Genomic DNA, 25,009 nt, shown 5'->3' on the forward strand with positions numbered 1-25,009 from the left:
CCGGGAGACAGAGAGAGGATTTAGCTGCTTTATGCAGAGCGGATCTGAATACTTCAAGTCTATTTTGTTACTGGTAAGTCACTAGGCTAGAGTGTTGTAGAACATTTTTTTAAATGTTTACTGAATAAAAACATCCTTAATTTTATCAAATATACTCTACTCTATATTTCATTTCTTTCTTTTGTTTTCATTTTCCTCCCTCCATCCCTCTTTGGATTTTAAATATAGTTTTTCCCCATGTCCAAATAATTCTAACCCATGGTAACTATGCATTGCCTTTATTTATGCCAAAAAAACGACAACAAAACGACAAACAAATATCTATGTAGATGCATTTTGATCAACTGACTATACAATTTTTCAGATTCACCCCAGCCACGTCACCGCTTCCATGAAGTCAAAGAGGAAATCAATCAATCAACATGAAAATTGTAAATTTAGAACAGAAATTTAAATTAAGGCGCACCTTGTAGTGAACTAAATTGTACTCTCTGATATTTCAGCCACACCTCTGCCATCGCAACAGGGGAACAATCAGTTGCTGCATGGTGAGTCATCAACTGTAATCACTGTTCAAAAATGACCAGCAATGTGAAATAAAAGTCCTAATGTTTAGTGTTACTTAACAGACATGGGCATCAGCACAGTCATCGCTCTCCTTGGCCAGCTGAGGGAGGAAAACAGGGAGCTGAAGGGGGAAGTAGGAAGGCTGGCGCAAGAGGTCAGGGCCCTAAGGAGAGAGATGGGGAGACAAGACACACCCCAGACATCGCCCCTAATCAAGCTCCCACTCTCCACCATGGAGGAGTTTTTGGCAGCAGAGGCCCTGGTGAAGGAAGATGCCAAACAAAAGCAGCTAATGGTACTTATTGAGTCTTACCTTTCCTTTCCAGTCATCTGCAACACCTGCAAAAAGAAACACAAATACTTAATATCATTGTGAATCAATGAAACATGACCATAGCTCATGACCATAGGTAGTATGGTCATGAGCTTTGGGTAATGACAGAAAGAACAAGATCGCGGATACAAGCGGCTGAAATGAGTTTCGTTCGCAGGGTGGCTGGGCGCTCCCTTAGAGATAGGGTGAGAAGCACAGTCACTCGGGAGGAGCTCGGAGTAGAGCCGCTGCTCCTCCACATCGAGAGGAACCAGCTGAGGTGGCTCGGGCATCTTTTTCGGATGCCTCCTGGACGCCTCCCTGGGGAGGTGTTCCAGGCATGTCCCCCCGGGAGGAGGCCCCGAGGAAGACCCAGGACACGCTGGAGGGACTATGTCTCTCGGCTGGCCTGGGAACGCCTCGGTGTTCTTCCCGAGGAGCTGGCCGAGGTGTCTGGGGAAAGGGAAGTTTGGGCTTCCATGCTTAGACTGCTGCCTCCGCGACCCGGTCCCGGATAAGCGGAAGAAGACGAGACGAGACGAGAATCAATGAAACAATGATAAACACTGAATACTTTCTCATTATTGTCTTCATGCTACATTTTATTCTATCAGGTGTCTACCTTAGCCCTTTGTGGAGGAACCAACGTAGGGGTCACAGTGAGGCGGATGCTGCGTAGCCTCCTCGTCAACAGCTTGGCCAGCCAATTTAACTGGGCTGGAAAGGGGGAAAAAACTGCGTTTAAGGACACCAAGATCCATGATGTCCTGTTTGGTAGGTTATGCATGTGCACAAAGCTGTAAAAGAGGGTAAAATAGTAGCTGTCGCAAGTACTTGCACACTACTTCTAAACGTTCTTTGATAACTCCTTCATTAACTGTAACATTACGATTATAACAACAACGACAAACATATTGTGAAAGATGCAAAGGATTAAAAAGGATTAAGAAACTCACCAGGCGCCTTACTCAGAAAAAGCAGGTGTGCAGGCAAGTCCAGGGAGGCTGACTGAGTGACGAACGGTCCGGTAGTGGCATTTCTATTTCCGCTTTGTGTCAATGGGGAAATTAAAATGTTTTTTTTTTTTATCCCGTTTAAATTGTCACAAGATTCACATCTATGGTTTCTGATTTTTACATATATTTTCTGCACTAGTACCATTACTTGCCACCTACCACTAGAGTGTGACGTGCATAGTCTTAACAACTCAAACTTTAACAATTATCACCATGCAAAGTCTCAATGTTGTTTTGTTCTTTTTCTTTCAGATGCTCTACAAAAGCAGCTGCCAGGGAGCACACACGCTACTTTTAGTGACGCAATCAAGAAGTGGCTTAAGTATGCGCCAGAGAGACAGGGAGGGATGAGGAGACGTGAGGTAGGGTGGCATTTAGAAACCCATAGCCTACTGCTGACTTTCTTTATCAATGCTGCATCAAATTAATTTTGGTTATGTTTTTCTGTGTCCATGTACAGGTGTCTGTGCCGCAGGAGGAATAGGCCACAATTATAAATTATAAATAAATCATAAAATGTTTCTAAGAACTTGTTCAAGTGTGTTCTGTTCCTTATAAATGTTAAAAGTTATGCCTCATTAGATAGCTTGACAAACATTAGGAGAGGTGCATTGTTGCATGCATTTTTATATCCTGTTGTACAGCCTACGCACATTGATATAAATTAAGTTTCACTTTCATGGTTGAAGTATGCATGTGTGTGTTCATCCTAGGCAAGAGCCCCGATGCTTTATTGTTAGCTAGTTTAATTTAGCCTGTTTTGCTTAATTTGTAGCCGTCCTGTTGTACATAAAACAGGAAGTAAAGTTGGATGAATCATCGCCGAAAATTAAACTATAAATCGACCGAAATCCGTAGTTGAATAAAGGGTGAAAGGGGGTCTATTCTCCGTCGGCCACCATCCACTTTTCAACGTCGTTTCAACGCAAACTCGTATGAGCAAAGCGGTGTTGAATCAACGCCGGTGATCCACAATGATTCGACGGCGTATGGTTGAAGAACATGCCGATGATTCCCCGTCGAATCAACGCCCTTTTGCTATCTGGGATATTGCATGCTATAAAACCAAATGAATGAAATCTGCTCGAAGGGAATAAAACACATGTTTTTATTCCATCGAAAACTGTCCTGGATGTATATTTCCTGATATTTCACTCTGATGACATCACTCCCAGTGTTTTCCCACTGACTACATGCCTGTTGTCAAAATGGTGAACTGGTTCAAAATTAAAATTCTTTTGATAAACTTGCAGATTTTTTTTTTTTTTGTGGATGTGTCCAGATAATATAAAGAACATTACATTGTGGTATGAAGTTGATCTTCTCGTGTTGAAAATATTTTCACTTATTCGCTTCACTCGCTCGTGATATATACAGGACATTCACCACTCGAAGATAAACTTCATATCTTCACACTACATACATACACACACACACACACAAACTGGCTGACATTTACTGGGAGCATCTTTTTTTAATGTATTTTTTATTCCTGACATTGATTCTAGTCCACTAGTTAGACAAGAAGGCAACAAAGACATTTACATCACTGCCACATGGCATGATAAGCTGCTGACAGCTGGGAAAATTCTTATAACACCACAATCCACTTCAGTGTGGAGACTGGAAATGCATTATGATATATCTATCCATCCATCCATCCATTATCTGTAGCCACTTATCCTGTGCAGGGTCACAGCCTATCCCAGCTGACTATGGGTGAAAGGCGGGGTACACCCTGGACAAGTTGCCAGGTCATCACAGGGCTGACACATAGACACAGACAACCATTCACACCTACGGTCAATTTAGAGTCACCAGTTAACCTAACCTGCATGTCTTTGGACTGTGGGGGAAACCGGTGCACCCGGAGGAAACCCACGCGGACACGGGGAGAACATGCAAACTCCGCACAGAAAGGCCCTCGCCGGCCGCTGGGCTCGAACCCAGGACCTTCTTGCTGTGAGGCGACAGTGCTAACCACTACACCACCATACTGCCCACTTTATGGTCTACAATTGGAAATTATATTGTCAACATTCCAGACTTAATCTGACTTAACTGTTGTGAAAATCATGTTGATTTCCATTAAAAGTTGAATCAAAATCTCAGATGTGGAGAAGCCCTACTTCTCTCATTGATACCAAGACTTTTATCAGATTCTACCAAAGTAAACTCAAAATTCCTGTCAGGTTTACATGTTTCTGTAACTATCTACAGTACTCACTAAAAGTCTGGAAACACCTTCTGATTCAATATTTTTTCTTTATTTTTATTAATTAAAAGACACTTAATGTCTTAAAGTAATGATGAATGTCATTTCTCTTTACTTTGTTGCTCGCTTCTTGACATAATACTGTTCAGATCACTACAGCTCTCAAATAGGACTTTATTTATTTAGTATTTTTATTATTTAGTATTTCCTGTTTGATCTCAAACACACTAAGAAGGCATGAAACTCATCCAACAATTAACTTTTGACGAGGCACATGTGTTAATTGAAAAGCATTCCAGGTGACGACCTCATGAAGCTGGTTAAGAGAACGCCAAAAGTGTGCAAAGCATCATCAAGGTAAACACTGGATACTTTGAAGAATCTAAAATAAGAGACATATTTTGTTGTTTTGTAACACTTTTTTTTTGTTTTCCACATAATTCCACATGCTCCAGATGTTATTTCATAGTTTTGGTGTATTCAGTATTGTTCTACAATGTAGAAAATACAAAATACAGAAAAACCTATGAACAAGCAGAATACGGGTGTACAAACTTGTGACTGGTATTGTATATTATGTCATTACGTTCAACTTTGTTCTTTGAAATAATGAGACAATCAGTCTTTTTTTTCATACTGGAATGCTGAGAGTGGCAAATCCGCGGTCACCTACAGGGGCTTTTATCACAGACCCGGCACCGGTTGCTACCTTGTGTGTGTAATCAGCCGAAATGCACTGCACCTGGCTGTGCCTCTTTATAAACCCTCCGAATGCCTCACTCTGCATATGGGCATAGATATGTGCCATGTAACAAAGCAGCACCACGCTGCTCTGATTTTTGACAGAAAGAAAGAGAATTTTAATTAAAGAAAAAAGAAAGAAAGAAAGAAAGAAAAGGAACTCAGGATTTAAAAGAAATCATTAAAGGAAAAGAAGAAGGAAGGGAGCTCAGAATTATAGAGGACGTATATTCAGGAAAGTAAGACTAAAGAGGAGGTTAGAAAGAGAAAAGCTGATTTCAGAATAAAGATTTGGGTCCTTTAAACCAAGAACAATTTGGTGTTTTTCGGTTCTGCCAGGGAAAAGGTCATTTTGAGTTGTTTTTTGCTGCTCCTTTGGGAGGTAGTCTTTGTGTTGAGCCTAAAATGCTGAAGCTCCATAAAATTCTTACTCCTCATCATGTCACATGTTCTACTCCCCTCATATGCACTGCTACTGGAATCAGCTTGGTGGCTCGAGCTACAGAGTGCCCTTCCAAACTCGGTCTGTGCCGTGATAAAGGTGCTTGGAGTTACTTCAGCTGTTTAGTGACCAACATGCATTCTTCATCTGCCATGCTCATGCACTTGGTTCCTTAATGATATTTGGTCCTTCTGGGGACAAACAGGGGACAGATACTTCTTATACTTTCGTGCTTTTGGGGACAAATACTGCACCACTGGGGCGGCATGGTGGTGTAGTGGTTAGCACTGTCGCCTCACAGCAAGAAGGTTCTTGGTTCGAACCCAGCAGCCAGCAAGGGCCTTTCTGTGTGAAGTTTGCATGTTCTCCCCGTGTCTGTGTGGGTTTCCTCCAAAGACAAGCAGGTTCAGCGAATTCAAATCAAATCAATCAAAATCCTTCCCACACCATGCGGTGCATAGGGCAGTGCCAATCTCTGTTTCTGTAGCCCTCAGGCTCTCACCTATTACATAGCTAGGGTTACAGTGGGGGGCGAGTCCTCTGGTAACCGCGAGAGTTTGATTCCCCACTCGCATCTGTATTGCAGTGTGCCTTGCTAGATGGCAGTAGGTACTATTTTTATGATGGTCTTTGGTATGACCTGACCGTGAGTAGAATTCGCGATCTTCCGATTGAGAGGCGGACACACTAACCATTAGGCCAACTCGCGGTAGGTTCGGCTAATTGGTGACTCTAAATTGACCATAGGTGTGAATATGAGTATGAATGGTTGTTTGTCTCTATGTGTCAGCCCTGTGATGACCTGGCAACTTGTCCAGGGTGCACCCCACCTCTTACCCATAGTCAGCTGGGATAGGCTCCAGCTTGCCTGCGACCCTGCACAGGATAAGTGGGGATGGATGGATGGATGGATACTGCACCACTGCCCACACCATGTACTTAGCCCTGTAACATAATACAGTTCAAAATATCAAGGTGAGTTGAAATATTGGAATACAGTCCGCTATGTAGGATTCAATCAAATGAATGCCCTTTCCTTACCCCTCCCTTTTCAAGTATGTACAGTGGTCGTCAGGTACTCGTAGCATACTTCCATTCACGCTCCCTTGCTAAATAATTAAGCTATTTCACAAAATTGAGTCATGCATGAGCTGTTAGCCGACAAGGCGCATAGCACTGAGTTGGCTATCTGCCGTGTATCACGAGATTGAGTGGAATAACTGTTTTATTCTATCCACATTCACTGGATTTTGAGAAACAGAGCATTTTTATTTTTTTGCAAATTCAATCAATAATAACTTCATATGAAACGTCAGACAAAATCATTTCTGCTTAGAATGTAAACAAACTGGCAAAATGACAGCAGTAATTTGTGAAAATAAATAAATAACTTACGGGCAATTTAAGAAATATAATAATAATAATAATAAGAAGAAGAAGAATTATTGAAAAATAATTTTAAAAATATATGTTCTTATCATCAAATACTTTTATTCCATTTTTTGCACTTTTTTTTTTTACTTTTGGGGGTTCTGTTTTTGAGTAGAGTTTTTATTTCATCCTTGGTTGGGTTCACCATTTTGTTTGTCTCTCCTCACGGTATATGAGCTGATATCCTCGAAGTATAGTAGCCAATCAGAGCGTGTGATTGCTTGTATCCAGTGAATGTGGATAGAATTAGAAGTATGATCCTCTACTTTTTCAAAATGTGGGTTTTCAAATTTGCTAGCCAGCACCACCAAACACTGATTCCTCTTCTTTCTTCTCCCTTGTCTTCCTTTACTTTTCATCATGATCTTCCTTTCACCGCTTCTTTCCAATTGTGTAAACAGGAACTGCGGAAGGCTCTCTCTAGAGGTCCACAGAGCAGCACAACATGGTGGCTCCGTGGAAGCCAACTTGCTCCCTATGTACAGTAGATATAAAGAGCTCATTCTTAGCTCACGAAAACATTGATTCATACTTACACGTGATTTATACATGAATGAAAATATACTTAAGTATTTTATATTCCATTTTTGCTCATAGATCCCTCTAAGCGCTACATCATGGACCATTAAGTCTAAATGAAACAAGTCTAAGTATTCACAGATCTAGAAATACAGTAACAGGATAATAAGTAATGTAATGACATATCTTGAGATGTAGATTCATTTCCATACATTTAAAGCACATTGTAAACTGTGAATTTTGCCAGAAGAAGTATTTATATGAAGACTGCTCCTCAATCTAAGCTGAACCTTTATATCCATTCAGACAGCTGGGGTCAATGATCATGAAGGATCACAGTGAAGAAGAAGAAGACTTTATTTGTCACATGTAGACTCAAGTACAGTGAAATTCCTCCTCTGCATTTAACCCTTCTGAAGCAGTGAATACACAAGTCAACAATGAGCGCATGCACACACACACACACACACACACACACACACACATACTCAGAGCAGTGGGCAGCTATGTTACAGCACCCAGCGGTTAGGTGTTAGTTGGAGGTTAGGTGCCTTGCTCAAGGGCACTTCAGCCACGATACAGAGGGAGGCCACAATACTCCCCTCACGTTTTTTCCTTCCAGTCCTGGGAATCAAACCAGTGACCCTTTGGGCCCAAGGCTGCTTCTCTAACCTTTATGCCATGGCTGCCCCCGCAATGAGTTGCCTTGCTGTAATTTTACATTCTTAACATGCATATCATGGTCTTGGTCAATGCTGGATTTTGTCACCCAGTCTACTATTTCATCTTGAACTTTCAATTAAATATGTCAATGTCCTTCACACTGAGAGTGTTTCAGTTATTCTTTTGCTTTTTTGTTCACTCTCAGTTACTCAGACACCCTCTGAAATACTAAACATGCCCATTTTATGCCAACCTCTGCATCTCGAATTAGTATTCTGCTTGCATTGCTATAATTTTCCTTATCCTATACAACCATTATTTCTACCATTTATATACTGCCATTTGCATTTAGCCTTATTCGCCTTTGTTATTTTCAGCATTATTTTTTGTGCACAATTCCCAGCTACAAGAGCAGACATTTCTGCCTTTTCTACCCACTTATCCATTCTTTTGTTGTTTTGGCTTTTCTTTTGATTTGAGCCTCCCATTCTGTCACGTCATTTATAGCAATCCTCTGGCACTTTCAACAGTAATGCACATTCTGAAAGCAGATCGAAATTATTTGTTTGAAGAAGCTAGCTGTGCGTCACTACTTAGCCAACACTGTGAACGTGTTAGCCTCCCAGGGTTTAGCCTTGCTTTGTTCCGCACACTAAGCTTTCCTCAGGTATATGGCCCACTGGGCATCAACAGAAAAGATGCTGAAATGCTATTTGAAAGTTTATTAGTCACCCACTGTTTCTCTGCTGCAGTGCGTGGCTTCACTGAGTAATATTAACAATACGTTGTTACAATATTAAGTACAGTCAAAAAAAAAAAAAGGGTCACAAAGTGACTGCGGGCATGCATTCAGGAAAGCTTTTGAAGATGGCTTTCCATGTTTGAACTGGATCAGTTTTGTGTCAACCCGAACAATTCCACACGAGTGCCTAACAATTCCAATAAGACATGTAATCAATCAATCAGTCAAGGGAGAATGGTGGGTTAAAATCAACATGGTCACATGAAACATATTACATACATATGAACATTAAAATTAGCATTGGGGTACTCTTCTCAGCTCCTGGTCCAAGCGTTGATCCTCTCCTGCATGGACAACTGCAAATCTCTCCTTGCTGGCCTTCCAGCTTCTGCCATCAGACCCCTGCAGCTCACCTGGTCTTCAACCTCCCTTGTTCTTCCCATGTCACCCCTCTGCATGCTGACCTGCACTGGCTACCTATTGCAGATCCCATCAAATTTAAGACATTGGTGCTAGCTTACCAGGCTCTCAAGGGGTTAAGGCATATCTCCAGAGTCTGATCTGCCCCTGTGCCCCAGCCATATTCCTATGCTCTGATACTACTGGTTGCCTGGCCCCTCCTCTCCACTCCTGCCCACCCCACTCAAGACTACTATCTGTCCTGGTTCCTCGTTGGTGGAATGACCTTCCCATTGAGTCAGAACTGTCAACTCCCTGACCACCTTCAAGTATAGATTGAAGACTCACCTCTTCAGGCTGTACCTCCCCCTTTCCTCCCTGCCCACTATGTAACTGCGTTTCGGTCTAGACCAACCCAGGCTGTGTACTGTCCAGCCTGGGGTTAGCCGTTTTGAGTTCTCTATTTAGTTATAGTTGATATGGTTGGTTTGTTTCCTTGGCTGTTTTGAGTATTGGTATTTCAACAGAATATTACACTCGATATTGCTGTCACTTGTTCAGTTGGTACTAGAACTTTCTTGTCTGGAAGTTCTGCACTTTGTGTACCTGAATTTTGCACTTGTTGTACATCGCTCTGGATCGGAGTGTCTGCTAAATGCCATGTAATGTAATATAATGTCATGGGGTGGAGTGAGACTTTGTTTCTTTTGTTTTTTACTTTTCTTTGCAATTTCATTTGTAGTAAAATAAATGAAATAAAAAAAATCCCTTTGCATTTTCAGGAGGTTATTTACAATCCATCCATCCATCCATCCATCCATCCATCCATCCATCCATCCATCCATCCATCCATTATCTATAGCGCTTATCCATCAGGGTCACAGGGGAAGCCTGAGCCAATCCCAGCTGATTTTGGGTGACAGATGGGGTACACCCTGGGCAGGTCACCAATCTGTTGCCAGGTGAACACAACCCTTCACACTCATGGGAGTACTTTGGGCAATTTAGTGTAGCCAGTTGACCTAATGCACATGTCTTTGGACTGTTGGAGGAAACCAGAGCACCCAGAGGAAACCCACACAGGCATGAGGAGAGCATGCAGACTCCACACAGTCAGCCATGAGGTTTGAATCCAGAACCTTCTTGCTGTGAGGTGACCATGCTAACCACTGCACCACTATACCAGATCATCTTAATAGCAGAGCTCTACACTTAAGAGAATATCAATTTAGTGTCCAACCTGAATAATTTCACACTAGATGAGTAACAATTCCAATAAGATATGTGATAAATTAATCAATCAAGTGAGAATGGTGGGTTGGACCTGATTTTTGATGGCTTTTGTGACCATACAGCATCTGTCCATATGTGTGAATGATGTACGTCTACCACCACCAGGAACCCGATCATAAGTGTAATGCAATTGATTTGAAAAACACTTGACTACTGGACAATGAAATTTGTATCTTTATTTCCATAAGGTAGCTTGGTTTTTATCCAGTGCTTATTTTTAATTTGTATTTTAAAAAAAATAACATGGGATTATTTATGAACACATTTTACAGAAAATATTCACAACACTTTAAGATAAAACGAGTTAAAACAGTTTTATTAATCCACTAGCTTGTTGGACAGTGGACAGTTTCTGTCCTGAAAGGGCGATAGGCGGATGTAATCACAGGAAGGGTTTTACTGAAAACATGCCTGTAAACAGATCCAAAATGGAAACGAAGCCAGAGTCAAAAAACAGACAGTGGTGAGTGAGGCACAGACAAGATATCAGAGGGAATACAATACTCACAGTACAAAAACACAAACAGGGTCAAAAACAGGTTACCGAGAGTATGCATGTGCTGTGATTGCACGCTAATCAGAAACAGGTGCATGGTAATTAGTCCGAATGGCGCTGCACGTGTGGATGCGACATATGCAACCGGATAACTGTTTGACATATCAAGTTTGACATTGGATGGTAACTCTATAGTAGTGATGTAAACTGAAGGCGCTGGTTCACTGCTGTCCACCAGGCACCCAGCAGAGCCTCACCATAATAAATGTCTTGGTGTTGTTTCTGCCGCATGGCATTCAGTGTCAAAGAAAGGAATAAATATGTATCCGTAACTGTGATGCGTATCTCATTATTGGTCTTACTGTCACAAGACAATGCAGTGATTTATTGCAACCTTTGTTCCAAGTGTTATTCTCCTCCTGAACTCTAAGAAGTCTAAGACAGTTACAGTAACTTAAGTCTTCTGTACATGTGCAATATCACATGTCCTGATGTGCAATATTACAATATCACCTTGTCACTTTAACTACAATGTCACTCTAATCATATTGTCATTTTAATTTTATCCATGCGTCATTTTATTTAGTTGCCATATTTTATCTGCTGCCTTTTTTATTTATTTATTTATTTATTTTTTACTTTGTTACTGGCAACAGGCCTGCCATTGTATATTGTACATAATACGCTGTTTTTTCCCCCCACCCATTTTTGTGATTTTATTCTTTTTGTGATTTTTATTTTCTTGCTCTTTTAATGTACCGCTCTTCGCCCTTCTAATTGCCCTTCGGGGATAAATAAAGTTTTGTCTAAGTCTAAGAAAAACACGACACTACACAATTTGATGGTTCATTCATGGTGCGAAAATATTATTATTCTATTCAGGTTGATTTTTTGCTCATAAACTCATCAGGAGCTTTGCTTTTAGACAGTGACTCATCTCATTCATCTCATTATCTCTAGCCGCTTTATCCTTCTACAGGGTCGCAGGCAAGCTGGAGCCTATCCCAGCTGACTACGGGCGAAAGGCGGGGTACACCCTGGACAAGTCGCCAGGTCATCACAGGGCTGACACATAGATACAGACAACCATTCACACTCACACCTATGGTCAATTTAGAGTCACCAGTTAACCTAACCTGCATGTCTTTGGACTGTGGGGGAAACCGGAGCACCCGGAGGAAACCCACGCGGACACGGGGAGAACATGCAAACTCCACACAGAAAGGCCCTCGCCGGCCCTGGGGCTCGAACCCAGGACCTTCTTGCTGTGAGGCGACAGCGCTAACCACTACGCCACCGTGCCGCCTAGACAGTGACTAAATATCTATATTCAACAGTATACAATGAGCCAATATGATTCTTGACTGTGAAAAAAAAAAACGTATAATCTGTGTTTATTGTGAAGGGAATTTTCTTCATATGTATAGTATTAGAAGCAGTGTTTTAAAAGAGACTGAAATTAATTGTGAGCAAGAGCCAAACCTGGTAGCAGAACTGAAGAGGCACAATATATATATATATATATATATATATATATATATATATATATATATATATTTGGAAAATTGCTTGCCTTCTTTGCCTTGCTCCAGATTGATTAGGGGGAAGGAAAAAAAAGCTACAACTGCTAACTACAAGCTGCAACCTGGATTAAACCATCTATCCAAATTTCCAATCATGAGACCATGTTATCAGCGGCGTTTTCCTCATATGAGTGCTTGTTACACTTGAGTAAAGAGGTTCAGAACCCAACACTAACCTGATGTTCCCTGTGACCAATCCAAGTCCATTTTTTTTTCTCTGTGTATTTTTCTGCAAGGTGGAATATCTGGACAGATGGGGTTTTGTGTTCTGTAGTTGGCTCTTGGGCTCAATTCTTAGCCCAGCTGCTCATTGGTTTAGCAATACTTTGTTTAAATAGACTTGCTCATTCAGGCAGGTTTGCCAGGGCTGTTTTTTGCCAAATGTGTACAGCCAGCACATCGTGTTTGCCGTGCCAATCCCTGGAATGATTCAAACTGACTACAGTGCCTCAGTCCAATCCTGGAGGACCACCAATCAGTCCACGATGCTGTTGTGCTCCAGGTCCTAACACCTCGAAGCCAGATAATCAATATTCTGTGTTCCTGATTAGCTGGCACAAGTGCAGTGATGAAATTGAGCATCCAGAACATTTGGACTCACTGTTTGAGCCAGGAGGATGTGGTAGAAGCTAAGCGATGTGTGCTTTTATGTTGAAGAGACTAAGCGGGAGTAAACAGGAAGTAGGGGGATCTTGAACAGTAGTGGGATGTGAGTAGTTAGCGGAGAGTTATGTTGTGTTATGAGAGCGAAATAAAGTTGCTGGAGGTTAACCGGAAGAACCGTCTGCTGGAATCTTTCCTCCGAACGCGACAGAGGAAGGGGTCAGAGGTCATGGTTGCACAAGAATTTGCTTTGAAAATAAAGTTTGGAGTAAGGAGGAGATTCTCAAGGACAATGAAACAGTAAATTAGCCTACATTTAAATATTTCTTATGTATTTAGGAATCTGTTGGTTGTTGTATTTTCATTATTCCTAGGTTTTAAGTAGGGGTTGTGTAATGCCCAGTGTCACAGGACAACAGTTACAATGGCATTTAAGAAAACAACATCAAAACATACTTTTTTTTTCACTCCAAAAAATCATTTTCTACCCATGTTCAAAGTTACACTAAAGATAAACCGAGCTTAGAAATAGTGGAGGTGTCATTGCAAGCTGAGTGAGAGAGCTGGACAGATGAAAGGACTAAAGGCCCAGTCCCATAACACCGATAACAATACCTATCACTACAACTCTGACTATCCCTCTGCCTGGATTTACATAGTTCCAGTCTGGAGCAGAAACACCACAAATATAATCCCGACTCTAATATCACTTGGTCCTGCCACTCAGGGAAATAAATGCATGCAACTTAGGAATAGTCATGGAAGTTTTTTTCCAAGTAGTAGCAACACATTATTCTGGGTCGTACTGTACTGCTTGGACTTCAGAACAACCCATGCACACACTCCGGTAATTGATAAAATACAGATAGGTCACAGATTATGGAAATATAATAAAAAAGCTCACAAAATACATATATTTTATTTACCAGCTTAAGGTCGGTCCGTATGGTGAAATACCGTGACCTCGGCCTTGAATACTGACCTCGGCCCAGAGGGCCTTGGTCAGTATTCAAGGCCGAGGTCATGGTATTTCACCATACGGACCGACCTTAAGCTGGTAAATAATATATTTATTTTTTTCTTTACCAAATTCTAACGGCGGCACGGTGGTGTAGTGGTTAGCGCTGTTGCCTCACAGCAAGAAGGTCCGGGTTCGAGCCCCGTGGCCGGCGAGGGCCTTTCTGTGTGGAGTTTGCATGTTCTCCCCATGTCCGTGTGGGTTTCCTCCGGGTGCTCCGGTTTCCCCCACAGTCCAAAGACATGCAGGTTAGGTTAACTGGTGACTCTAAATTGAGCGTAGGTGTGAATGTGAGTGTGAATGGTTGTCTGTGTCTATGTGTCAGCCCTGTGATGACCTGGCGACTTGTCCAGGGTGTACCCCGCCTTTCACCCGTAGTCAGCTGGGATAGGCTCCAGCTTGCCTGCGACCCTGTAGAAGGATAAAGCAGCTAGAGATAATGAGATGAGATGAGACCAAATTCTAACAGAAAACGAGAGCGCCCCGAAAAGGAAAACCGAGCCGAGACGCCATTTTGAATCCTCATTCACGGCTATAATGCAAATAGCTTCCTCCTCGGTATACAAGTGCACTTCCATGGCAGGAAAAAAAAAAAACTACATTTCGCTGCCTATGTAGTCCCCTATTTATACACAATTGAGTAATTCAGGATTCAGCCATGTTTTTTTTTTTTTGCGTTAGCAAGTTAGAGGTTTTTAGCTTTCTCCTGAAATTTTTACTTTTATTTCTTCTTCCTCAGGGTAGTAAAACTCACTTTCGCTGTGAACACTGTCGTTATCGCTATCCATGCTGTAAAATTAATGCTATTCTCCTGAGAAATGCTGGCAAAAATTTATAAGATTTTTTGATAATCTTATAAATAAATCTTATAAAAAAAGGATAAATGTTGACAAAAAAATACTACTATGTTTGTTGTTGTGAACAAGCGAGTCACCAGAGGTCTGTAACCGGGGTCCGTATCGTAGGATACGGACCTGTTCGCCAGCCAATCAGAGCGCGGGATTTGATGGAAATCGGACCGTGAAAAAAAAAAAGTGGTTACGGATGCATCACGGATGCTAATAATTTATGGATTGGTCACGGACGTTCCAGTATATTACAGATTGGTTATTGATTTCATATAGGTGATGCATCACAGATTAAAAAAAAAAAAGAAGAAGAAGTCTAAAACAATTAAATGTTTGGACTGCCGAAGTTCATCATTAAAATATCTTACCTGCATTTACATGTTTACTTTTTTAATTTACTCTTGATATTTCACAGATAATCACATATCCATGAATAAAAGATCTTGTATATATGCTTGTATTATATATTTTTATTTTCCGTAAATCTGTATTCCATGACTTCATGATGCAACAAGGATGTATAAAGATGCCCGGGGAAAAATAGCACGTGCTCAAACAACAGCACATAGAAACAATTAGGTGATTGGTCAGATGTTTTATCAGATCAGGTCCAGGCCAGGAAAAATCGATCCAGAAGCAATCTCACCAATACGGATAAACACAGCCCTGGGCTATGGGGATTGTTATCGGTATTGTTAAACTGCAGGACATTGATTTATTTATAGTTATCATTATAGTTGTAGTTATAGTTATCTGTATTGTGAGACTGGACCTTAAAGCACTGCCGCATCAATCTCTTGAGTTACAGATGAAGCAAAGGATAAATATCACTGCATGACTATGGAGGAGCAGTTAATGAAAGTTTTTGAAACACAGCAAAAAAAAGTACTTTCATAATTTCATAGAATAACTTTTGGATGGGGCCTTTCTGTGCGGAGTTTGCATGTTCTCCCCGTGTCCGCGTGGGTTTCCTCCGGGTGCTCCGGTTTCCCCCACAGTCCAAAGACATGCAGGTTAGGTTAACTGGTGACTCTAAATTGAGCGTAGGTGTGAATGTGAATGGTTGTCTGTGTCTATGTGTCAGCCCTGTGATGATCTGGCGACTTGTCCAGGGTGTACCCCGCCTTTCGCCCGTAGTCAGCTGGGATAGGCTCCAGCTTGCCTGCGACCCTGTAGAATAGGATAAAGTGGCTAGAGATAATGAGATGAGATGTACATGATTGAGGGTGGATTTTCAATTTCAAAAGTCAAAGAGTCCCATATACATTTTCGTACGTACGTTGGGGAGTGCCTGTTAGAGAGCACACTCTGTCTAGGCCGTCGGCATGGTGAGGTAGGGTGGCCAGTTCCTTTCCTCGCCGCCTTTAACTTCCCCAGTGTTTCCACCAGGTCCCCATTCACTGCTGGGTGGACAGGAGGCGAGCCCCAGATCACCGTCCGAGGTGAGGCTCGAACCAGGGACCGTTCACTTGGCGGTCAAGCACTCTAACCACTTGGCCACCTCGCCTGCTAGTTTCAATTTAAACCTGCTCAAAAACCTAAATTCTTCACACCATAATCAGCCATCAAGGCTGCTTTTTTTTTCTTTTTTTTTTAATCCATTTAGGGTATAAATGTTCCTGTGTAGGCATATGAATGGGGGAAATTATTAAAACAGTGGCTTTACTGAAAGAAGCAGGCTCTTTAAACATCCCGGTAGTCATAACGCTGTTAAATTTTGAGATGTACATACATAATTAAATGCATGATGTGTCTAAAACTGAGCATTTTGAAAACTGGCTTTTTTATAATATAATATAATATAATATAATATAATATAATATAATATAATAATCCAAAAATGGAAAGATTATTTTGTTTCCATCACAAATGGAGTTGGAGAAATAATTTGAAGCAATAAAAAGGTATGCAATTAAATCATCATTATCCTTTCACAGGTTCATGTGTATTAGGATCTTTATTCTTAGTATTATTACAAAAAAGCCCAGGTGACATCTGCATCATTTTCACAGAACGTATGCACACACACACACACACACACACACAATTGTACACCCATGTAGAGGAGTATGTTAGTTACATTTGTGTGTATGTATGACAGGTAAACAGGAGGGGGAAAAAAAGTTATTATACTTTCCGCTGACCTTCTCGCAGCTCGGTGCTGTGTCTATATTTTGTCATCATTTTGATGGCAACTCGTTTGCCATGTGTCAGCAGCTCAATAGTGTGTGTAGCTTTATGACTGTAATGAAATTCCCATTTACATATCATTACAGTCAGGGCTGCTGCGAAAAGAGCTGTGATGCATTAGTGACGCTGTATAGCATGACTTGGCATTCCAGGCTGAAACGCTAGCTTAGAATAAACACCGACTATTTAGGATGATTTAAAAAAAAAAAAAGAATAATTAAATAAATAAATCCGTCCTCTGTAAGCTGACGTATCTGTAATTACAGTTCCTGTGCTTTGGTTAAATAAGCTCAAGTGATTCTGATAAATAGACATTTAAATGGAAAGACTGACATTTTTATGAATAAAGTTATGAGCTACACATAAATTGAGCTGTAAGTGTAGCGGCTAAGCGCTTGGTCAGCTTGTCCTTCAAACAGGGGCACAATTTCTTTCCAGGACAAAGCACTGACTTAATAAAAGCATTGACTTTATTTTTCAAAGTGTGAGACTTTATTACCTTGATTTAAGATGCGCTGGATCAAGTGCTATTTTATAAGCATAAGCTGCCCAATAATGAGAGCGGGAGCCATATTGTTAAAGAATATAACTAGAAATATATATATATATATATATATATATATATATGCGGTAAATATATTGCCAATATTCTGTAATCTTGCTAGAAGTTTGTTTAATTGTCTCTTGCTTGCTTCGCTATGCTACATTTTTGTACATTTGACAGTAAAGAAAATGAACAAAATGTGATCTGCTTCTTCAGTCCACATTTTCTATCTTTTTTTTTTTTTTTAGGCTTAAAGCAAGTCGTTTGCGTCTAAACTAAATTTACTTCAACATATGCAGTTTTCCCTCGGAAGCAACTGGAGGACTTTGACATGAAGGTTGTACTGCAATCAGTTATGTATTGTCTAATAGTTTGGGGATCGTGCAACGAGACACACTTAAAGCAACCTGGAAAAACTCGACACAAGGGCCGGGCGTACTGTATATGGACTGTCCTGCGACACTAGTGCTGAAGAAATTTTAACGCAAACAGGATGGGACAGTTTGGAGGCAATGGACACGGTACAATTCATGGAGTTCATCTTCAAATACATCAAAAGTTATACCGTTACAGAATTCAAGAATTTATTTATACTGAGGAATTCAAGCCGGGGAAGTGGAAAAAATGGAGATATAACTCTTCCAAGTCCAGAAACGAACTACTCAGAATGCCATACAATACAGAGGAGCAGCAGTCTATCGAGGAAGGAATCAATGGCTGATAACTTAAACAAATTCGAGTGTTTATGAGCTAAATGCTAAATTTGACATTAGCAGAATAAACTTTCATCCTACTGTAGCTGTAACTAAACACAAAGACAATAGTGATGCGTACTCATCTCATCTCATTATCTCTAGCCGCTTTATCCTTCTACAGGGTCGCAGGCAAGCTGGATCCTATCCCAGCTGACTACAGGTGAAAGGCGGGGTACACCCTGGACAAGTCGCCAGGTCATCACAGGGCTGACACATAGACACAGACAACCATTCACACTCACATTCACACCTACGGTCAATTTAGAGTCACCAGTTAACCTAACCTGCATGTCTTTGGACTGTGGGGGAAACCGGAGCACCCGGAGGAAACCCACGCGGACACGGGGAGAACATGCAAACTCCACACAGAAAGGCCCTCGCCGGCCACGGGGCTCGAACCCGGACCTTCTTGCTGTGAGGCGACAGCACTAACCACTACACCACCGTGCCGCCCGCTGATCAACTTATTGTGTTTAAATAAAGTTATTCATTCATTTGTGTTTTTACAGCTCATGGTCGAGACCAGGGGCTTCCTTAGAACTTCAAGGTATGAAGCACTCAACCCTAAGAGGCCTCACATGAAATTTCTTTAAGCTGTCTAAAATGCCCATATTGGCATCTTCATCGTTTTCATCTGGACAAACACTTAAGAGTTAAATCAGTATTATCTGATGTCGAATACTGTGAAGTTATCACCTAAATTCATTGGATTTCTCCTTTCCCCATGATTTTTTTTTTTTTTTGTCAGATTGATGTGACTGCAGTGAGCAACCTTGTATGAAAAGGTCTCCTCAAGCACCACTCACTCACCTTACAACCCTCTTACCTTCATTCAAAGTGTGTTTCTTTAGCCGCCAGGTTGAAAACAGTCCCTCGAGGTTGAACAAAATATCTTACAAATAAAATACTTTATTTTTAATGGCACAAAATACACCTTAGTGACTGTCAAAATACTCTGACAGGTTCACTAAGCGTGGCCTTGCGTGGAAAGCATCTCAAGTAGTTTTATATTCTTCCATTAATATGTGCCCAAGTCAAATTATTTCCTGGGTTAGGGTTGGAATGGTACAATATATTTACAAGATTACAAAATAAACATTCCAGTAAAGTGTTTTTGAGCATTCTCATAATGGTTTAAGGTTATAACCAGTGAAAGCTTTAAACACAGGTTTTGCAACATGGTCAAGTAATAAGGACACTGAAGAATTTTATGTATTTCCTTGAAAAAGGCTGAAGCAGTACACTTGCCAACATATTTGTTTTTTTTTCCTACATAATCTACAGTGCCTTGAAAAAGTATTCATACCCCTTGAACTTTTTCACATTTTTCCACCGTACATCCACACACTTAAAATTTTTTTTTTATTGAGATTTTATGTGAGAGTAGCACAGAATTATGAAGTGAAACGAAAATGATAAATGGTCTTCAAAATTTTAAACAAATAAAAATCTGAAAAATGTGGTATTCAGCCCCCTGTACTCTGATACCTCTAAATACAATCCAGTGCAATCAATTGCCTTCAGAAGTCGTCTAATTAGTTAATAGAGTCCTACTGTGTGTAATTTACTCTCAGCATAAATACACTTGTTCTGTGAAGGCCTCAGTGGTTTGTTAGAGAACACTGAAGAACAAACAGCATCATGAAGACCAAAGAACTCACCAGGCAGGTCAGGGATAAAGTTCTGGAGAAGTTTAAAGCAGGGTTAGGTTATAAAAAAAAAATATCCCAAGCTCTGAACATCTCAAGAAGCACTGTTCAATCCATCATTCAAAAATGGAAAAAGTATGGCATAACTGCGAACCTACCAAGACATGGCCGTCCACCTAAACTGACAGAGCGAGCAAGGAGAGCACTGGTCAGAGAAGCAGCCAAGAGGCCCATGATCACTCTGGAGGAGCTGCAGAAATCCACAGCTCAGGTGGGAGAATCTGTGCACAGGACAACTATAAGTCGTACACTCCACAAATCTGGCCTTTTTGGAAGAGTGGCAAGAAGAAAGCCATTGTTGAAAGACAGGCATAAGAAGCCATGTAGGGGACACAGCAAACATGTGGAAGAAGGTGCTTTGGTCAGACGAGACCAAAGTTGAACTTTTTGGCCTAAATGCAAAGCGCTATGTGTGGCGGAAAACTAACACTGCTCATCACCCTGCACACACCATCCCCACTGTGAAACATGGTGGTGGCAGCATCATGCTATGGGGATGCTTTTCTTCAGCAGGGACAGGGAAGCTGGTCAGAGTTGATGGGAAGATGGATGGAGCTAAATACAGGGCAATCCGGGAAGAAAACCTGTTGGAGGCTGCAAAAGACTTGAGACTGGGAAGGAGATTCACCTTCCAGCAAGACAATGACCCTAAACATACAGCCAGAGCTACAATGGAATGGTTTAGATCAAAGAATATTCATGTGTTAGAATGGCCCAGTCAAAGTCCAGACCTAAATCCCATTGAGCATCTGTGGCAAGACTTGAAAATTGCTGTTCACAGACGCTCTCCATCCAATCTGGCTGAGCTTGAGCTATTTTGCAAAGAAGAATGGGCAAAAATTTCAGTGTCTAGATGTGCAAAGCTGGTAGAGACATACCACAAAAGACTTGCAGCTGTAATTGCAGCAAAAGGTGGCTCTACAAAGTATTGACGCAGGCGGGCTGAATACTAATGCACACCACATTTTTCAGATTTTTATTTGTTTAAAATTTTGAAGACCATTTATCATTTTCGTTTCACTTCACAATTATGTGCCACTCTGTGTTGGTCTATCACATAAAATCTCAATAAAAAACTTTTAAGTTCGTGGTTGTAAGGTGGAAAAATGTGAAAAATTTCAAGGGGTATGAATACTTTTTCAAGGCACTGTATTTACCAAAAATGTGGTAAAATGTAGACCTCCTGTACAAGGCTGTGAATTTGACTGATGGTCATTCACCTGATGCCTTGACTGATGCCTTAAAAGTACATAAGCTACAAAAATGTTTTAAGGAAAGCTTCATATGTTTAAAAACTGTAACATGGATAGCCTCTTTCATTCAGCACTGTTTATTTACTTATTTATCAATCTATATATTTCACAGCTATTCCACGGAATCAAGTCGCACATGAGCTGATAGCCGACGAGGCGCGTAGCACCGAGTTATCGAAAAGCCATGTCCAGCGAGATTGAGTGGAATAACTTTTTTTATTCTATCCACATTCACTGGACTTTCAGAAAAAGAGCATTTTTATTTTTTGCAAAGTCGATAAATAAAAACTTTCTACAAAATGTCCGACAAAATAATTTCCACTTAGAATGAAAACAAACCGGCAAAGCTATAATAGCAATTTGTGAAAAATGTGATGATGATGATGATGATGATGATGATAATAATGATTCTTGAACCATAAAAAAGATTCAGTTAGGTCCATAAATATTTGGACAGAGGCAGCATTTTTCTAATTTTGGTTCTGTACATTACCACAATGAATTGTGAACAAAACAATTCAGATGCAGTTGAAGTTCAGACTTTCAGCTTTAATTCAGTGGGTTGAACAAAATTATTGCATAAAAATGTGAGGAACTAAAGAATTTTTTAAACACAATCCCTTCATTTCAGCGGCTCAAAAGTAATTGGACAAATTAAATAATTGTAAATAAAATGTTCATTTCTAATACTTGGTTGAAAACCCTTTGTTGGCAATGACTGCCTGAAGTCTTGAACTCATGGACATCACCAGACGCTGTGTTTCCTCCTTTTTAATGCTCTGCCAGGCCTTTACTGCAGCGGTTTTCAGTTGCTGTTTGTTTGTGGGCCTTTCTGTCTGAAGTTTAGTCTTTAACAAGTGAAATGCTGCTCAATTGGGTTGAGATCAGGTGACTGACTTGGCCATTCAAGAATATTCCACTTCTTTGCTTTAATAAACTCCTGGGTTGCTTTGGCTTTATGTTTTGGGTCATTGTCCATCTGTATTATGAAACGCCAACCAATCAGTTTGGCTGGATTTGAGCACACAGTATGTCTCTGAATACCTCAGAATTCATCCGGCTGCTTCTGTCCTGTGTCACATCATCAATAAACACTAGTGACCCAGTGCCACTGGCAGCCATGCATGCCCAAGCCATCACACTGCCTCCGCCGTGTTTTACAGATGATGTGGTATGCTTTGGATCATGAGCTGTACCACGCCTTCGCCATACTTTTTTCTTTCCATCATTCTGGTAGAGGTTGATCTTGGTTTCATCTGTCCAAAGAATGTTCTTCCAGAACTGTGCTGGCTTTTTTAGATGTTTTTTAGCAAAGTCCAATCTAGCCTTTTTATTCTTGAGGCTTATGAGTGGCTTGCACCGTGCAGTGAATCCTCTGTATTTACTTTCATGCAGTCTTCTCTTTATGGTAGATTTGGATATTGATACGCCTACCTCCTGGAGAGTGTTGTTCACTTGGTTGGCTGTTGTGAAGAGGTTTCTCTTCACCATGGAAATTATTCTGCGATCATCCACTACTGTTGTCTTCTGTGGGCGTCCAGGTCTTTTTGCATTGATGAGTTCACCAGTGCTTTCTTTCTTTCTCAGGATGTACCAAACTGTAGATTTTGCCACTCCTAATATTGTAGAAATTTCTCGGATGGGTTTTTTTCTGTTTTGGCAGCTTAAGGATGGCTTGTTTCACCTGCATGGAGAGCTCCTTTGACCACATGTTTTCTTCACAGCAAAATCTTCCAAATGCAAGCACCACACCTCAAATCAACTCCAGGCCTTTTATCTGCTTAATTGAGAATGACATAATGAAGGAATTTCCCACACCTGCCCATGAAATAGCCTTTGAGTCAATTGTCCAATTACTTTTGGTCCCTTTAAAAACAGGGTGGCACATGTTAAGGAGCTGAAACTCCTAAACCCTTCATCCAATTTTAATGTGGATACCCTCAAATGAAAGCTGAAAGTCTGGACTTTATGTCCATGTCCATTATATAATTATAACTTGAATATGTTTCAGTAAACAGGTAAAAAAAACAAAATTTGTGTCAGTGTCCAAATATATATGGACCTAACTGTACATTTTTATTTTATTTTATTTTTTTGGGGGGGGGCTTGTTTTTGAGTAGAGTTTTTATTTCGTCCTCGGTTGGTTCAGCAACACACTCCGCCATTTTGTTTTTCTCTACTCATGGTATATGAGCTGATATCCTAGTAATAGAGTAGCCAATCAGAGCATGCAATTGCTCATATCCAGTGAATGTGGAGAGAATAAACATCAATGCACAATAAACATAAGAGGCTATACAAATTTGAACTCGTCTTTGCTAAAATGGCTGACACTCACTGGGAATCCCTCAGTCATCAATCCTGTACCACTTCAACTCCCATTTGTATTGATGTATGGTAGTTGTAGCTTAGCTCATAAATTACTCAAAACAGTCACATGTAAGAAGTTCTCGGCCATTAAAGTTGTGTCATCAGCTTTGCTGTGTCACCTAACCAGAAACTATATTCTAGAAAATTCCAGACAAGAAGTTGACAGTAATTCAAGGCTATTTGCATGCTAACTGCTTCCATAGTTCATTGAAATTTTTGCCCAGTTGCTTTGTATTTTTTGGGCATTTGTTTTTGAGTAGAATTTTTATTTCATCCTCAGTTAGTTCAGCAACATGCTCGGCCATTTTGTTTTTCTCTACTCATGGTATATGAGCTGATATCCTAGTAGTAGGATAGCCAATCAGAGCACATGATTGCTCATATCCAGTGACTGTGGATAGAATATACCGTATATATGGGTCTGTCTCAGAAACTGGGTACTGTGGGGGTACCCCACTGAATATACTCAGTCAATAAACTATACGGTTTTGAATGGTGATGTCTGTTTAAATTTGAAATAAAATGATGAAAGAAATAATACAGATAAAACTAAATCTTTGATGTGAATACTCTGTTCAGAATTTGGCAAAAATTCTGCAAATTTGTGGGAAAATGGCGGCTTGATCTGGGACATGATAAATGGTTGACTACATCGCATTCCCTTAAAAAGGTTGTAGTCCACTGAAAAGTCTACAGTTATCACTAATTGTATTTTAAGTTGTAACTTTATACACCTAAGGATTGGTGCGCTCACAGAATAATCATAACCGTAATAAAACATCATGCAAAATATTTGATCACCGTTGTAACTCCATTTTCCGCAAACCCAAAACCAATACGATCGTGTGTTTTGATCTAAACGGAAAGCCTCAGGGTCAAGGTCACGACCTCACCAAAAGTAGTAACTTAAAATCACTACGCCATATAAACATTTCATTATAAATCTGCGAGTTTTTTTTTTTAAATTAAATCTGAAAGTTAGGTATAGAATATGTTTCTTACAGAATATGTTACGATGGTAGCTGGTCTTGTATGAATTTCTGAGCTATAAAATGAGTTGTGGTCTATTTTTTACCGTAGCGTGTTATTTGTGTGCGGGGAAGGACACACATTAACAATTTGCATGTGTAGAATGGAATTTTCCACTCCAACAGTTAGAACTTGATCGTGCTTCCATTTGCGGTCGTTCTGTTACGCGGGTGATCTGTTCGGACGTTATCGCTGAAAAGGTGAGTTTTGGCAGTTTTATTTTGTTTTAGTCTTGCAGTATAAGGCAATAGAATGTTTCTTTTTCATCTT

The 25,009-nt window shown here is 40.5% G+C and overlaps 1 long non-coding RNA gene across 1 annotated transcript; it reads left to right on the forward strand.

Moving 5' to 3' along the window:
• The first annotated feature begins 509 nt into the window (after positions 1–509).
• Positions 510–1,566, forward strand: LOC132889991 (uncharacterized). Its single transcript, XR_009655125.1, has 3 exons — positions 510–548; positions 630–862; positions 1,495–1,566. It is a non-coding gene; the product is annotated as an uncharacterized LOC132889991 (long non-coding RNA).
• Positions 1,567–25,009: the final 23,443 nt, after the last annotated feature.

Source organism: Neoarius graeffei, chromosome 8 (assembly GCF_027579695.1).
Source record: "Neoarius graeffei isolate fNeoGra1 chromosome 8, fNeoGra1.pri, whole genome shotgun sequence".
NCBI lineage: Eukaryota > Metazoa > Chordata > Actinopteri > Siluriformes > Ariidae > Neoarius > Neoarius graeffei.